The 12425-nt window shown below is 42.7% G+C and overlaps 2 protein-coding genes and 5 non-coding genes across 7 annotated transcripts in view; 2 read left to right on the top strand and 5 right to left on the bottom strand.

Moving 5' to 3' along the window:
* LOC117997523 (histone H2B type 1-C/E/F/G/I) overlaps positions 1-12425 on the top strand; it is an 881166-nt gene that overhangs the window by 239008 nt on the left and 629733 nt on the right. The gene's annotated exons all lie outside the window — the stretch shown is intronic.
* The window catches only part of LOC118027233 (vomeronasal type-1 receptor 43-like), a 95703-nt gene that overhangs the window by 59181 nt on the left and 24097 nt on the right, over positions 1-12425 (bottom strand). The gene's annotated exons all lie outside the window — the stretch shown is intronic.
* On the top strand, positions 192-265 carry TRNAI-AAU. Its single transcript has one exon. It is a non-coding gene; the product is annotated as a tRNA-Ile (tRNA).
* Positions 4839-4911, bottom strand: TRNAA-AGC. The gene has a single exon. It is a non-coding gene; the product is annotated as a tRNA-Ala (tRNA).
* Positions 5370-5442, bottom strand: TRNAV-AAC. The gene has a single exon. It is a non-coding gene; the product is annotated as a tRNA-Val (tRNA).
* On the bottom strand, positions 9057-9129 carry TRNAM-CAU. Its single transcript has one exon. It is a non-coding gene; the product is annotated as a tRNA-Met (tRNA).
* Positions 12224-12296, bottom strand: TRNAA-AGC. The gene has a single exon. It is a non-coding gene; the product is annotated as a tRNA-Ala (tRNA).

Consider the following 12425-nt stretch of genomic DNA (forward strand, 5'->3'; position numbering starts at 1 on the left):
AGCAGATGATATTTGAACTTTCCTTGGGTAACACTGTATTTTAACTGAAATTTCGGGTTTAGAATGAACCGGGGATCGTGACTTCTTCCAAGCTCCAAGATGAATTCGAAGAGAAAACTCCCTTTCAAAGTGATTGGAATAATATTGATCTCTGATATGTAGCTAAGGATGGGAAGTGTGGGGCGTCGGCGGGCCGGTTAGCTCAGTTGGTTAGAGCGTGGTGCTAATAACGCCAAGGTCGCGGGTTCGATCCCCGTACGGGCCACGTGCGCTTTTTGTCCTCCCCACTTCATAAAAAATGCTGTGTTCTAAAAATCCTAAGAGATTAAGAAAGTCGAATAACGCATGCTCGTTGATCTTGACAGGGTGCAGAGTGGTCAGCTGTGGTTTTGTGCTTCTGATCTCTTGGCCTGGGAGATGCAGATGAGAAGGGGATTTAAAAGACATGAGACTCCAGAAGGTCACTGAAATCGGGAGCAATGTGAAAAACAGAAACGGTGGGCTTTCCCATCTTCTTACATTTGCCAAGACGTCCAGAGATTCCTCAAGCATAACTAGTTCCTCAGGTGAGTTTTTCTAGTTATGCACATGCTTACTTGCAGAGGGCTGTCCTTGGCCTGAGCAGGGCAGGTAAAGCCTTTCAGGGCAACTCAGGCCCCAGCCTCTGCCCCCCTACCCCTTCGTTCTTCACTCCTACTTCCTCTTTTTTCTCACACTTGACTCCAGGGGCGGGACTTAAGGAGATGCTTCATACAGATCGCCCAAACTTTCACTGCTCTTCGGCCAGCTACTTGTTAGACCCAAAACCATTTTCGGGGAGGCATCTTGTCCCTGATGTCTCTCCCAGTTTTCTGAGGTTGGGTTGTGTTCTTTCCACAACTCCCCGAGATCCAGGAAAACATCCATTTTGTGGCATTTACCAAGTTGTGAGTGCCTGTTGCTCAGCCACCTTCCCCGTGAGAGTGTAAGAGCCGTGGGGGCAGGATGCTTATTGCCTAGTGCTAAGTACTTTTAAATGTCTGCATTAATGATAGAAGAACAGAAGAAATGTGTGCAGGCCTGAAGGGAAGAGTGTCACTGGTACTTCAAATGGACCTTACAGGCTTGTGGGATCATGCTGTCTGAACACAGTGCAGTGAGGTCCAGGGAGGGGTAGACTAGGGTACACGGTGATGGGTCCCATTTCTCTGCATGTATCCCCGAGACTCATTCAGAATGGCTCTGTGTGTCCCCAGGATCAAGGTGGTGGTACCAGGATCAGGACAGAGCGTGTCCACTAGATCCAAAATCAGGGAAAGTCTAGAAAATTGAACTAGGTTGAGGCTGGGAGATGGGAGAGAGCGATCTGACCGCTTCAGACCTCAGGAGATGGAAGGATAAATATGGACAAGAAATGATCCCTTTTGGTTCCACCATTTGCAGTCTCCCTGACATTTACAGGTAAATAACTCTTTCTAAAATCTCAGTTTCATTACTATCACTCTTCCACACTTTGACCACTCTTGTTTCTTAGTTTTGATATCTTGCATTCCTCTCAACACTTTGGCCCTTCTATCTGTTAGTTAGGCAGTTAGGCAGGCTCTAACAGGATGCCTGGAGGCCAGCAAGGAGGCGGCCATGGCCAGCTGTGGGGAAGGTCAGAGGCCTGTCCTGGCAGCGTCCACGAGAGGCCGGATCCCACCAGACAGGCCCAAGATGGTGGAGCCACGACAGGAAAGCCATGAGCAAGTGAGGAAGAAAACTTGCTTCCAGCCCCAAGTAATAAATATTCTGCCCCCTAGTTAACAACCGTCAATGATATAGAAACCCCAACCCCCAATGCACACAGCTCTCTCCCTTCCTCTCACTGCCCCTCCTCTTTCTCTCCCTTCCTCTCTCTCTGCCCCCTCCAGCTCTCATATCACCAGAGTGTACTTTTCACTTTAATAAACTTTCCCACTTGTGTTGTTTATCCGATGTGCTGTGTGTCTGTCCTTGAATTCCTTCTCGTGACAGGACCAAGAACCTTTGGCAAGTCCTTCAGGTTTGGCAACTCCTTCAAGTCTGGCTGGGTCAAGGCCCCAGAACCCAGGGTCCCGGCAACATATCTGTCTTGTGCTTTTGCTTTATAAGGTCAATTAGATCCATTGGTGGAAGGTGTTCTATTCTTCAGTATGTCTGCTGATATGTCCTCTACTAGATCTATCAATTAATGAGAAGTGTTGAGTCCGCAACTATAACTATGGACTTTTTATTTTTCTTTTCAGATTTATTAGCTTTTGTTTATGAGTTTTGAAGCTCTGTGGCCAGGGCATACACATTTAGGGAATACACAGTTATTTCTTTGGTGAGCTGACACCTTATAATTATGTAACATTTCTCCTTATACTTGGAAACTTTCTTTGCTTTGAAATCTGCTTTGTCTGATATTAATATAGCCATTTCAGCTTTTTTGGATTGATGCTTGCGTGGTGTATCTCTTCCTGTTCTTTACTTTCAATCTTATACATAACTTTTAATCTCACATGTAATTGTATTTGAAGTTTTTTATAATGAGAGTATCTATTTTTTATTCTGACAATCTCTGATTTTTAATTGTTATGTTTAGATTATTTACATTTAATTTTATTATATTTTGATAGGTTTGTCTATCAATTCACTGCCTAATAATTTATTAGTGGTTTGTTCCCTTTGTTTTTCATTCTTTTTTGTTCCTCTTCCTATTTTTGGCTTAAATGTTGTCAGTGATTTGTCACAGTTCTCTAGTGATGCGCATACTGAACATTTCACAGTATACTTAGAATCATTAAGTTATCATTCCAGTTAAAGAAAGAAATGTCACCACCTTTTTTTTTTTTTAAAGATTCTATTTATTTACTCGAGAGAGACACAAAGAGCACAAGCGGGGGGAGGAGCAAGCAGACTTCCTGCTGAGCACAGAGGCTGACCAGTGGGGGATGGGCCTGATCCCAGAACCCTGAGATGGGGACCTGAGCCAAAGTCAGGCCCTTGACCGACTGAGCCACCCAGGCGCCCCACCTCACCACCCTTTAATCCTTCTGCCCTAACCTCTTTATGTTATGTGTGTATAGTACGTGTAGCTACAAGGAGAAAACCATCAGACAATGTTGTAATTTTCACCTTCAATCATCAACCATACTTTAAAGAACTCAAGAGAGAATAACAGTGTATCATATTTACCCAGATATTTCCTATCTCTATCTTGTTCGTTCATTCTTAGAATCTAAGTTTCCTTAGGGTATCATTTTTGTTGTCTCACAATTTGACTAACTCTTTTTTACTACTTTTGCTAACAATGGATCCTCTGTTTTACCTTCAAATGAGGATGCATTTCTTTCACCTTTATGTCCGAAGGATAGTTTTGCTCTATTTAGCCTTCTGGGGTTAACGGGTCTTTTCTTTCAGCATTTAGTAAATGATGTGTCATTTCTTTATGGCCCTTATGGTTTCTGATGAGAAATGCATAATCATTCAGTCATTCAAGGATTTTTTCCCCCTATTGTTTCCAGGAGCATAATTGTGATATGTCTGGGTGTGGATTTATTCAGGTAAATCCTGCTTGAGGTTTGCTGGACTTCTTGAATCTGACTTACGTCTTTTGCCAAATTTGGGAATTTTTCAGCCATTAAGAATTCAATTTTCTTTTTTTCAAGAACCTCTTTCTCCTCTTCTGGGTCTCCAATGATGTAAATAACATTTCTTTGTTATTTTCCTATTTGTCCCTGGAGGCTCTGTCCATCTTTTAACACTTTTCTCTCTGTCGTTTAGATAGGGTCGTTACTATTGTTCTATCTTCGTATTCACTGAACTTTTCTCAGTCATCTCCTGCTACTGAGACAATCCAGTGCTTTGGTTCATAATTTTGGTTAATACATTTTCCAGTGCTGAAATTTCAATTTGGATTTACAACTTCAGATGATCTGCTAAGATTTTCTAACAATTCATTTCAAAGAATTCTCGCCCCGAATTCTTGGAGCATTTAATCATCACAGCTTTAAAGTGCTTACCAGATGTTTCCAACATCTGTGCCATCCCAGAATTGGTATCTGTCGATTCTCTCTTCCCAGTGATTTAGGACTTTCTTGGTTCTTCATATGCCAAATGGTTTTGGACTATAACCTGGCCATTTGTATGATCTCACTCAAATCTTATGGAAAATGCCGCCAGTTTTGTTTTTGTAGGCGCTTTGCCTTGTTTTCATGTTCCCAGTACCAAGCAGCCTTCTAAGTTGTGGTTTCATCCATTCCATTTTCAAAGTCTTTACAATACGTTTCGGAGATCTCTGGAACGTGTGCAGCCCCACGGCCAGTGTGGACGTGGACAGTGGTCTACCACTGCAGTTCTCAAAGTCTGTGCTATGTTGTTTAGGGTTAGAGACACTTGCTCACAGCTCGAGAGTGTGGTCAAGAGTTCATAAATAACTTTATGTGTTTGCTTTCCATGTGTCTTCCCCAATATTTTCTGGTCACCTGACAAGACTCAGTCCCCTGACAAGAAATTTGGCCCCTTACTTCCCCGCTCAGCCCAGCGCTTCTCCAGGACTGAGCCGCATGGAAGGCCAAACTGCAGGAGAAATGGAGAAAGAGAGCAACTGGGTATTTCCCTTGGGATCACAGCTCCTCTGCAGAAACAGAAAACAAATGATAAATTGATGGTAGATCTGTTTACCCAGTGCAGGTAGAGTGAGCGAAGGCCTGCCTTTGAACTTGCCCAGAGGTCATATGAGAAAGAAACATCCAAATGACTGTGTTCAAAGTGTCTAATATTTTCTCAATTCATTCAATAGGCTGGAAGGTGCAGGGTTGTGAGTTGGAGATTTGGGTGGAAATGGTAAAATCTGGAGAATGTGGGCGTCGATCCCACTACCTCTCACATGCTAAGCGAGCGCTCTACCACCTGAGCTAATTCCCCTGTCCTCTCTGGTTCCTTCTCCAGGTTTTCGCCTTTCTCGTCTCCACTTCATTGTTCACTATTCTGAGCAGCCCCAAATACGGGGAAAGTCAAAGCCTTTAATATGAAATCAGGGCGTACCTTCTCCAACATGACCAGGGCCAGAGAGCAATGAGTACCTATTCCTATACCAGAGAAAGGAGGAGAGAGCAGCTCTGGGAAAACTCTAGCATCCCCCAAATTGCACGATTCAGACTCGGCAGGACTAGAAGAGGACACATCCTGGGGTGGGAGGGAGGACTCACCCAGAACATTCCAGCCAAGGTGGCATAGTTAGCTCAGGATGGTTATCTGTTTCTTAAAGACAAAAACAAAAACACAGCAACAACAAACGGGGGATTATGACTCTTTCCTTTCAGCTGGAGCTGCCTGGAACAGAAGAGGGAGGTGATTTCTCCCCGAAGGCAAAAGAAGCCAACTGTTTCCGCCCGGTTTCGAACCGGGGACCTCTCGCGTGTTAGGCGAGCGTGATAACCACTACACTACGGAAACTCGCTTTCTGAGGGGAATCTGTCTGTGTTGAATTCTTGCTAAGGCCTGTCATGGAGCGGTTCCGTATCCATACCATGAGAGAGAGCAGAAAAACAATTACAAACAAAACCCCCAAGCCAAACAATCCCCAAAAAACAAATAGAGCTACAGGAAATAAGAGGAGAAATCACATCAGAGTGAAGAAATACAAAATGGACATGGAGGGGTGCAGATGAGGAGTGAACGTAGGGTGTATGTAGGGTTTCTTGTGTTAAGAAATATACCTGTTCAATTGGAGCAGTGTGTGTGTGTGTGTGTGTGTGTGTGTGTGTAATAGACACGGAGAGATATGTTGAGGAGAAGGGGTTGTGGACACTTAACCTTTGAAAAATTCCAGGCAGGTGGTTTATACAATCAAAGTAACAATTTTGGGAAAGGTTTTTAATTTGGAATGCCAAAGAGGTTGGAAATGGGGAAACTAGAATTGAAGAGAAGGGAAAGAAGTTATAGAGCTATGAAAGGGTTGGGGTTTATCCTATTAACTCTCGAGATTATCAGTATTGTGAGTCTTTCTGTATCGTCGGTGCCTGGCATAGCATACATCCTCCACGAACACCACAGAATGGATGAAGGGATACATGAATGAGAAGAAAGAGAAAGATTCTGGAGAGGTTGTGTAGGAAGGATTTACAGTATTTGTCAAGACACTAGGTGTAGAGATCTGAGGGAGAAGGAGTCAAAGGCACTTAGAAGTTTTGAAACAGAAGGGATTTTGGATTAATGTCTGATGAATGGAAGAATAAATCCACTCATTTACAAGTATCTGTTATATGAATGAAAGAATGAATGGGTCCTGGCAGGTGGGTAAGGAATCTCCTTAAAGAAGAACTACCCAAAGATCTTACTTCTATTCTTCTTTCATGGCTTTTCTCTAAGAATTCCCCTAGTTTCACAATCTTTTTTTTTTTTTTTCTGACAGTCTGGGGTCTGGGTCTATGTGATCCCTCCAGACCCATGCTACTCAGAGACCTCGGACCAACAAATTCTCTTTTGCATCCTGTCTCTCTAGGTGACCCTCACCGGCCTTCTTTGTGTCCCCATAAATCTCGTTTACAAAGTCATGGGGAGGCCTTCTCCTCACCAGGATCTCTCTGTCCAGAAAACAGGAGTAGGAGGTCCACCTTCCCACTAGCCAAAAATTGTGAATCTCGAGTTGGAAATGCCCAGCACGGCCCAGTGCAGATGATGATCACTCTCTTCACAGCTCTTTTCAGGCTTTCCTTCTTTGTCTATAGCCAAATGACAGAGAGTATTGGTCAAAATCTAAGCCTGAGCTGCCTTGTGTGTGAAATAAGATAAGAACCAGAAATGTATAAATTGCCATTTTTAAAAAAGGTCCAATATTTCCTGGAGTTGAGTTCAGGAGAAAAGCTTTGGGGATCAAAGTTGCCTATGAAGAAGGAATGAAGGGTCATAACCGGAGAAAACAGATGTCTTTCCCACCAGCTCTGAGTGCAAAGAAAGCATTCTAACATCTGACCCAATTCCCATGCTTTAACCCTCTTCTTGACTTATGGTCATTCTAGGCATGTGCCCCAACTAGTTGTATGGGTCTAACCTGGTACCATAGGGTTACTTCCCTGCCATTGAAGAGGACCCGACTAAGGGCAGATCATCTCAAAGGTGACTCTGGCAAAAGCAGAGTGAAAAACTAGGAATTCTGTCAGGGTGTGGGGGGGGGAAAGGGAGACCTACAGTATATCACCATGAGAATGATCTAGTTCTGAAACAATTTCACTATCTTGAATGACAGAAGACAAAGTGAAAGGTCCCAACTGGGTGGGGGACCCAGTTGAAATGACAGGGCTTTCCCAGAGGTTCTCACTATAAAAACAGGGTTGTGATTGTTACCTGATTTAGAAATATGGCCATCTAGGAGGAGAATGTGGGGCAGCCTCTCTGGGCCTCACATTTGCACCATCATCCCCTCCCAATGTGGCCCAGGTCACTGGGGAGGGCTTGATCCCTCTCCCTAACTTCCATAGAAAGATAAAATTGGCATAGGGAGACCCTAGGATCCTGGGACAAGGATAAGATAGGGGAAGGAGGGGGGAGGAAGAATTTTTAAGAGAACATTGAAACTGGCTTTTACTCAGCATTTAATTTTAAAGAAATTTAAAAGTGATCAGGAAAGATCAGCAACAAAAGTGCTGATGCTCCAGGGGTCAGAATCCCTTCTCATTCTAATTATCTGTCAGAAATTCTGAGATTTTGAGTCAGAAATGATGGGGAAAGGCTTTTCTCCATCATGAAAGAAAACCTTAACATTTCTTTTCTTCCTTTCTTGCCTGAGCTCAAGAGAGAACAACTCGGGTGCATTTACCTTTCAAACCGCAGAACGAAATCAAGATCGTTTCTCTCCACCATGGACATTCCGGTCAGATTCGCTGCCTAACCATCCTGAGCTTCAGCCCTCATGTGTGTACTGAGACCCTGCTAAATGCTCAGATTATGTCCTTCTACAGCTGGGCTTCCTGCTTTTCCCAAGAACAGTCAATTTTTCCAGCCCATCTGGGGCTCTTTCCTTACCTGGGAACCCTGGGAAAACTTAGAGGGGAGGCCTGTTCTGTCCAAGCAGAGAACCCTGGTGGATTCTAACCTCCATCTGCAAATCCGTTCCTCAAGCCTCTAATGAGCATCGATTCCACAGGAAAAAGACAACCGCAGCCGTAGCTGATGCCTGCTGATCAGTTCCTGACCCTGCTCCAGGGGCACAAATCTACCCAGAGAAGCCCTCACTTCTCCTTTTCCGTAGCAAGAAACATGTTAAGGATTTATCGGGTAGAACTATTTATCCAACTAAGCCCACTCAGCTTACGTGCAAATAGCTCTCATTCCCTCCAGTTGCCTTGGTAGGTAAAAATTACTCTAGTGACCGTGTTAGAAAAGCTTCGGGCACAAGGATCTCAGCAAGCAAGAAGGAAGGAAAAGTATCTCCAGGGTGACAACTCTCCTGACTTTCCAGAAAGCTGACGGAGCCGCTTCCGCCCTCCTGACCCCCTCGACTGGCTAATGATCACCCCACAGTAAACATTATCGCTAGTTTCTTATGCATTTTTCGTATCTGCTTCTTGTCCGTTTCCCTTACACCTCCCAACTAGGATGTAGCTCCAGGAGGGAGGGAATTTTTGCCTTGTTTTCACTCTTTAGTGACTGCACCCAGAACCTTGAGCACATTCTATGGGCTCAAGAAATATATGTTGGCTCAAAAAGAAATATATGTTGGATGATTAAAAGAATAAATGATTTTCTACTTCTCTCACCTCTTAACTGTGGTTGGGCGACCTTCAGAGAAGGAAGTGGGAAGAGAGATTTCCCCTGCTTCTTCCACAAGACAGAGAGGAAGACCAAAAATACAGCATAGCACAATCTAAATTTCTTCACCTTCATTTTCCTGAGACTACCGGGAAGCCCAGCGAACTACAAAACTGATTTAACCATCCTCTGCAAACACTGCACCAGTCTTCAAAAATTCTTATCAGGCAGTGTTTGGTAATTTTACTTTCTGTTACTGTCTTTTAACCGAAGTAACCTTACGCCCTGCCGACTGTAAAAAAAAAAAAAAAAGTCCAGCCTGCCCTCTCTGAGGCTCGAACTCAGGACCTTCAGATTATGAGACTGACGCGCTGCCTACTGCGCTAAGAGGGCGACTTGCTCTGGGTCCCCCCATTTAAAGTAAAATATCAAATATTATTTTCCCAGCACCGCTGTTTTGTTAGTTTCCAGCGTTTAAGGAACACAATCGATGATATTTGAGAATCACTCCATATAAGCCAATGCTGCACCCGAAGGATTTCACGCCCACGATCAGTGAACTCCAAGCCGTTCCGGGATTCACCCGAGGGTAGGTCCGTCTGCGCTGCGGGGCTGGGGGCAGGTATGCCTGTCTTCTGCTCCTCTGGTATCCTAATGATGTGGCTTTTCCTGCCCTCAGAGATCTCAGGTGGTCTTACACCTTCTGTGGTCTCCTTTGTTGAAAATAAACATGGGAGATGCTTAGTTAATAGTTCACTAATTGGCCGACTGAATGAGCGAATAAATAATCCTCACATTTGTCTACAGCCCAAACTTCTCTGCCTTAGTCTGTTTTATCCCCACTTACATCTACGTGACTGGAGACATTCTCCCTACAAAACATACAAGCTGAACTTAATAGAAATCTTGCTGTTTGCTTTGTCTTGTCAGGTACCATTAATTATACTGAGAGATTTATGGAGATTATCTCATACGGTCCAATTGGATTTTGACAACAAAACTATTCATCAAAATCTCACTTCCCAGATATAATGGAGGTTCAGATACTAAGTATTGCTCCTATGGCCCCCAGAGCTGCTAAGTGGCAAAACCTGACCCATGAAGCAGATTTTTAGGCTCCAGAATGTAAGCTCTTTCTCTGCTCCAACTCAAGGCGTCTCTGTTCCCCGCAGTAGCTCATTCATCGATACAGAAATATCTAACTTTCAACCTCCTGTGTGCTGGCCTTTTGGGTTTAGACTTCCAAGTCAATATTGACTCATTGTCCTCCTTCAAATCCCACATCCAGTGACTTGATAATTACCGAACATTGTTCTTGTGCAATTCTTTTGAATCTATTACTTCGTTTCCATTCATGTTCTTTGCCAGGCACTGTGCTAGGTTCAGGTGATTCAGGAGGAATCTGATAACTGCAGACCTCAAGAGATGGGAGGAAATATGGACAAGAAATGATCCATTCCCACGTTCACTGCTTTGTCTCCCTGGCCTTTACAGATAAATAACTTATTCTAAAATATCGTTTTTAATAACATCACTCTCTTTTGCACACTGGCATTCTTGATTTTTTAGTTTCGATATGATCTTGCTTTTCTCTCAATCTTTGGTCGTTCTTTCTTGCCTGCATTGTAATTTTGTTCTGTAAGGTCAGTTGGTGGATGGTGGTGTTTAGTTCTTCAATATATTTGCTGATTTGTTGTCTACTAAATTTATCAACTAATAGAGAGAAGTGGGTTTTTTGGGGGTTTTTTTGTTTGGTTTTTTTTAGGACTTTATTTATTTGAGAGAGACCATGAGGACAGGGAGGGGCAGATGGAGAAGGAGAGGCCTGGCCACTGAGCAGGAAGCCTGTTGCGGGGCTGGGTCCCAGGCGGAAGGTCGGACGCTTAACCGACTGAGCCACCCAGGCGCCCCAACAGAGAGAAGTGTTAACACCTGCAACTATAATTGTGGATTTTTTACTTTACTTTTTTTTTTTAGGTTTATTAACTTTTGTTTGAGTTTTGGAGCTCTGTGGCCAGATGTGTGCACATTTAAGACAGTTCCATCTATTTGGTGAATAGATACCAAATAATAACATCTCTCTATGTGGAAAATTGCTTTGAAATCTGCTTTGTCTGATACAAACATTCACTTTTTTTTCCTTCCTGATTTAATTTTCCCCATTTTTTTACTTTTACTCTACTTAAGCCATTATATTTGAGGTGAGTTTCTTATAGTCAGCACATATTTGGGCCATGTTTTATTTTTAATATAGTCTGACTATCTCTAGTATGTAGCTGATGATAAATCTACAACTAGATTTATACTAGTTACATTTAACACTATCATGGGTATGTTTGTATATAAATCTATTATTTTTACTTTGTTTATGGTCTGTTCCCTCTATTTTTCATTCTTCTATTTCTGTCTTCCTACTTCCTTTTGGCTTTTTAAAACATATTTAATATCCTATATTAATTTATCTTTTTTTTACTAGATCTCTTTGTATAGTTATTTAGCAATTAGTCTAGATTACTAATAGTGATTGGTGTATGTATTACCATACACACAATTAACATTTTACAGTCTATTTTAGAATGAGTGTTATACCATTCAAGTCAAATATAGAAACCTTATCACCATTTAGGTCCCTTTATTCTAACCCCTTTGTGTTGTGTATATAGTATATTTAGATGATGTGCTATAATTTTTGCTGTCAGTCATCAAGAGCTTACTTAAAAAAATAGTAAAAAACTTTAAAGAACTCCAGGGAATAATAGTCTATTGTATCTACCCAGATATTTCCTATTCTGCTATTGTTCCTTCGTTTCTGATGTTCCAAATTTCCTATCAATTCTCTTCAGTCTAAAATCTTTTTTTTAGAGGTGTTCTGCTACAAATGAGTTTTCTCAGTGTGCTTTCAGGTGAGAATGTATTATTTCACCTTTATGTCTGAAGGATATTTTTGCTACAGATAAAAATTTCAGGTTGACAATTATTTTCTTTCAACATTTAAAAAAAAAATTCCTCCATTTCTTTCTAGCTTCTGTGGTTTCTGATAAATCCACAAACACGCAACACCTTTTCATTTTCCTCTGGCAGCTTTCAATTTCTTTTCTTTAATTTTTAGCAGTTTGATTGTGATGTGTCCAGACGTGATCTTTCTTCGGGTTTATCCTTCTTGAGCTTTACTGAACTCTTCTATCTGATTTATGTGGTTTGCACTTTCCGGGACTGTGTTGAATTTAGGGCCAAGCTGCAGGGGGACACGTGGAGAAAAACAGCAAGTGGGTATGCATCCTTTGGGATCCCATCTTCTCCGAAGAAACTAGACTTACTATAAACTGGCAGTCTACATACCTACGTTTTGTAGGGCCGTCACTAGCCCTGTCTTGTCCATTCCCACACGTCAAAATTCAAAGAAACGGCCAAAACGCTACTTTGTTGAAAACGCCCGCCGCTTTCTCATATTCCTGAGGGGGTTAGGGAGCCGAGGGCGGACAAAATCTGGAGAATGTGGGCATCGATCCCACCACCTCTCGCATGCTAAGCGAGCGCTCTACCACCTGAGCTAATTCCCCGGCCACGCTTGGGAGCTCTTCCGATTTTCCTTCCAGGAGGAGATGCGCGGGTCTCCTCTTCGTTATTCACTGTTTCTGGTGGCCAAGAACACAGAGCAAGTCAAGGCCATTAACGCAGAGCAGGACCAA

This window comes from Mirounga leonina, unplaced genomic scaffold (assembly GCF_011800145.1).
Source record: "Mirounga leonina isolate KUSES-001 unplaced genomic scaffold, KU_Mleo_1.0 Mir_366, whole genome shotgun sequence".
Classification (NCBI taxonomy): domain Eukaryota; kingdom Metazoa; phylum Chordata; class Mammalia; order Carnivora; family Phocidae; genus Mirounga; species Mirounga leonina.